General features: G+C 50.0%; 2 non-coding genes across 2 annotated transcripts; both read right to left on the bottom strand.

The window, feature by feature from the left end:
* Nucleotides 1–720: 720 nt before the first annotated feature.
* On the bottom strand, nt 721–792 carry TRNAG-UCC. The gene has a single exon. It is a non-coding gene; the product is annotated as a tRNA-Gly (tRNA).
* Nucleotides 793–3,627: 2,835 nt separating this feature from the next.
* TRNAT-UGU lies at nt 3,628–3,701 on the bottom strand. Its single transcript has one exon. It is a non-coding gene; the product is annotated as a tRNA-Thr (tRNA).
* Nucleotides 3,702–4,756: the final 1,055 nt, after the last annotated feature.

A 4,756-nucleotide genomic window follows, 5' to 3' on the forward strand; every position in this document is an offset into this window, starting at 1 on the left:
CAGGAGAGGTGGCGCTTACCCCAGGCACTGCAGCTCCCAAAGTGACCGGTACACACAACCCTGCGGAAGCAGGTCCTAGGTGGGCCGTGCCAGGGGCTCTCTGTGTGTCGCTGCCTGTTGGTGCCGCCCCCAGAGCTCCCATTGGCTGCAGTTCCTGGCCAATGGGGGCTGCGGAGTTGGTACTCGGGGCAGAGGCAGTGAATGGAGACACTCCCCCCACCCCAGGGGATGCTGGGACATGCCAACCACTTCTGGGAGCATCACGGAGGGATGGAGGCCGAGTGGGCAGGGAGCCACCTTAGTGCTGCTGGCACATCTCTGCACACCCATTGTGGGAGGGGAGCAGAGGGCCTCCATGTGCTGCCTGGGGTAGGGGCAGAGCACAGAGCTGCCTCCCCTCCCGGGTCTATTACAGGAGTGGGTGGGTGGGGTCTTTTGTCCTGCAAGGTGCAGGTCGGACTAGATGATCACATTGGTCCCTTCTGACCTTAAAGGCTCTGAGTCTAAAAGGGAGAGGGAAGTAAAGAAATTTAAAAAAAAAAATAAACCAAACATTGTAATACCAGGAAAACTCCAACAGCTCATTGTACAGTCCCACCCCATTTTTCCTCCATTGTGTTTTGAATGACCTGCAGGACATCGATTCTCTCATTTCATTGATAAACTGATACAACGTGACTGAAATAAAACCAATTCCCAGTAGAGAAAATGTCACATCCCTGCATTGGCTGGGAATCGAACCCAGGTCAACTGCTTGGAAGGCAGCAATGCTCACCACTATACCACCAATGCATCTGGCAAAAATGCTATTTATGCTTGCCCAATGAGGCGAGACCAGCATTGAGGAGATTTTCTGCCTGTTAAAGTGTACTGGATTCTCATCACTTAAAAAAAACCCACCTCCATCTTCACTTGGGTTTGAACCATCAGCCTTTCAATTAGCCACCAAAGTTGTTAATCACAGGGTATGTCTACACTACGGGATTATTCTGATTTTACAGAAACTGTTTTTTGGAAACAGATTGTATAAACAGGAAATGAAATTCAAAAGTTCGTGGGGGCTTTTCCTGTCTACCTAGCCAGTGCATCCGAGTTCAGATTGCTGTCCAGAGCAGTCACAATAGTGCACTGTGGGATAGCACCCGGAGGCCAATATTGTCGAATTGCGGCCACACTAACCCTAATTGGACATGGCAATACCGATTTCAGTGCTACTCCCCTCGTCGGGGAGGAGTACAGATACCGGTATTAAGAGCCCTTTTATTGGTATAAAGGGCTTCGTTGTGTGCACGGGTGCAGGGTTAATGCAATTTAACGCTGCTAAATTGGATATAAACTCGTAGTGTTGACCAGGCCAGAGAGAGCAGCAGGTTTCCCCTATTGTTTCCTGCTCTTGTTTGCTTGACTAGTTTCTCCTCTGCACCAACTTGCTCTTTTGCTTTGTGAACCTGGCTAGCTCAGTTGGCAGAGCCTCAAACTTTTAATCTGAGGGTGCAGGGTTCAAGTTCCTGGTCAGGTGATAAACTATTCTCCAAGTTCTTAAACTGTCTTTCTCACATCCTCTTTGATGTTACTTTTTCTCTTCAGGATTTTCCCTTTCCTCAGATGGCCCTTTTTGTGTGTGGGTTTGAAGGGGCAACTTCCTGACAGCCCCTCTGTCCTTGCAGTCTGGAGGAATAAAGGTCTCTGGGCATAGAGCATGTTCCTTCCCTGCACACACACACACACGTACAAACACACAGACTATCCCTAAGGAATTAGAATCACCTGCTGCCTTCCCCTGTCCTGCTGGATCCTCAAATGAGGATGCTCTTCAGCCTAAACCCATGTCCCCTCTTTTCCCAGTGCCCCTCAGACCCAACCCTCAGTCCCTCCTATGCTCACTGCTCCTCACTCCCAACCAGAGCCTGCTCCTCTTCACCCTTCTCCTCTGTCCCAACCCACAGCCCCCTCCTATTCCCAGTGCCCCTCAATCCCAACCCAAAGGCCCCCCCATTCCCAGTGCCCCTCCGTCCCAACCCACAACCCCCTCCTATTCCCAGTGCCCTCAATCCCAACCCACAGGCCCCTCCTATTCCCAGTGCCCTCAATCCCAACCCACAGCCCCCTCCTATTCCCAGTGCCCTCAATCCCAACCCACAGGCCCCTCCTTACCTCCAGCAGCAGGTGCTTCAGACCCCCTCAGGAAGATTTTCTTGCAAGGTTTCGTGTATGAGTCTGCATGTGGATTTTACAGTGTGTTGGAAATATCTTGGGTTGCTTGCCGAAATGATCACTTGTGGCTGGTGTTGGATTCCCAGTCTCCATGTTATAGGGGCAGGAGAAATAAAGGGTTGTTATCCTTGTTGTGTGAATCAAGGGCAGCACAACTGTGCTTGGCAGACCCCGATTGAGGGACTCACCCTCAATTCAATAGCACTTGCTAGGCAGGGGACATAGTGACTACAGTGCCTTCTTATTTTCCCCTTTTTCCACCCAGGATGGCAGGTGAACTCTACAGAGGCACCTTTGGGCTTGCACTGACTAAGGACAACAGCTGTGAGTGGGGTGCAGAGTGGGGATGGCTCATGTTAAAGGACTTTTGGTTGCTGGACTTACGAACCGTAGGGAGAAGGATACTGCCCAGCTTATTTGGGGGGTGGGTCTTTCCCTTGTGGTTTATGTGTTGGGGCTGCTGACATGACTTCTACTAACCCTGGGCTTACATTGCAGTGTAGACATATCCTGAGAGGGCATCTATACTGTGACAAAATCCCGCTGGCCTGGATGGTCTGATTTGGGCTCCTGAGGCCCAGATTGTGGAGCTAAAAACTGCAGTGCAGACATTTGGGCTCAGACTGGAGCCCAGGCTCGGAGACCCTCACCCCTCGTGGGGTCTCGGAGGCTGGGCTCAAGCCCAAGTGTCTACACTGTAATTTTATAACCCTGCAGCACAAGCCCCAAGCCTGAATCAACTGACCCCGGGTTTGAGAATAGTGACTTGGGTGTGTTAATGGCAGTGTAGACATAATGCTAGGCTATGTCCACACTGCAATGAAACACCCACGGCTGTCCCATGCCAGTGCAGGCTCCCGGGGCTTCAGCCGTGGGGGTGGTAAATTTGCACTGTAGACATCTCGGCTCAGGCTCAGTACCGGGATCTGGGACCCCACAAGGTTGGGAGGGAGTTTAGCAAGCGAAAAAGTTAAAATGGCAGTGGAGTATTACCCTGGACTCAACGGCATTTCTCCATTGGTCTGTCTGCTTTGGGGCAGGGACAATAACACGTCCTGCTGCTTTCGTTATTTCAAAGGGTGGTTTAGGATTTTCATTCTCACACACGGTGCACAAAGCAGGACTCAACCCTCCATGTAAACTAAATGAGCTGCCCACAGATTCTGGCAGCCACAATGAGCATTTGGTGTGAGAGCCCAGACCTGCCCCTGTCCCAGAGGAAGCAGGATCATCTGTGACAGGCTGGAACACTGACCTATCAGCTCTTAACTCCCAAACTTTCAGTAAGTCTGTTATCAGTGCCTGTGAGTATAATTTAAACAACCATACTGGGCTGGACCAAAGGACCATCTAGCTCTGTGTTTTGTCCTCCCACAGTAGCCATTACCAGGTTGCCCAAGAGTTAGTCAAACAAGGCACCACTGGGAATTGAACCCAGGATCTCCTGTTTACAAGACAGGTGCTTTAGCCAGCTAAGCCATGGTGCCTGCTTGTGGCAACAACACAGCGTCTGCCCACACCTGACTCCCTGCCATCCCCACTGGGGCCTGAAAAGCTTTGCTTGTGTTTGGATTCTGCAAAGCAGAGGAGCAGGTGAGGTTTTCCTTGCAAGCTGTGTGTGTGTTTGTGTGTGTGAATCTTTGGCCAGGTCTGCCCTACAAGATTACTTCAGCATCATTATATTGCTCAGATGTGTGAAAAACACACAACGCTCCCTCAGTCGGCAGTTTTTGGCTGGTGCACACTGCAATACCACGTCTGGCGACAAAATTGCCCTGTTTTGGTGACAAAATAAAACCACCTTTGACGAGAGGCCTAGTGCTTTTTGCAGCAAACTTAAAGTGACAAATGTCAGTGTAAATGCTGCTGCTCATTATATCACCATAACTGGTTTCCACCAGTATCCCACCATGCCTGCTGTGAACTCACCTGCCCTGCATTCCTGCTACAGAGGTTGGGCCCCTCCCCTTTCATAGCTCCAGAAAAGTTATTTGGTGACTAAAAAGCTGAGCCACTATCTATACCGGGATTAGCTTGATAGAACTTGCATATGCCAAGGCCTAAGTAATGTAATTTACACCAACCTAATTTTGTAGTGTAGACCTTGATCCAATGAATCACACACACGAACCCTTGCGGAGCAAAACTTCATCTGCTCCTCTGCTTTACAGGAATCCAAACACGAGCAACACTTGCTCAGGGCCCATTGGGGATTCGGCAGGAGAGTCAGGTGTTAGGCAAAAAACAGTTACTGGGTAACAGCAACAGGTAGGTATCCTGGGTAAAGACTGGTTTATGTTAAAGCCCCGTGTTGTTTAAACAGGGAAGATCCAGGGTTTCAACTCCTTTGTAGTCCCTTGGGAATGGCTTTTGGGGCACCTGGTATTGGCTACTGTTCAGCACAGGACCAAGATTTAGAGCTAGATGGACCTATGGTTTAAATTACACTCACAGGCACTGATAATAGAGTTACTGAAAGTTTGGGTGTTAAGAGCTGATAGGTCAGTGGTCCACTCCCCTCAATGCGGTTTTAACCATTTCC

The sequence above is a fragment of the Mauremys mutica genome, unplaced genomic scaffold (genome assembly GCF_020497125.1).
Source record: "Mauremys mutica isolate MM-2020 ecotype Southern unplaced genomic scaffold, ASM2049712v1 001058F_np12_obj, whole genome shotgun sequence".
Taxonomy (NCBI): domain Eukaryota; kingdom Metazoa; phylum Chordata; order Testudines; family Geoemydidae; genus Mauremys; species Mauremys mutica.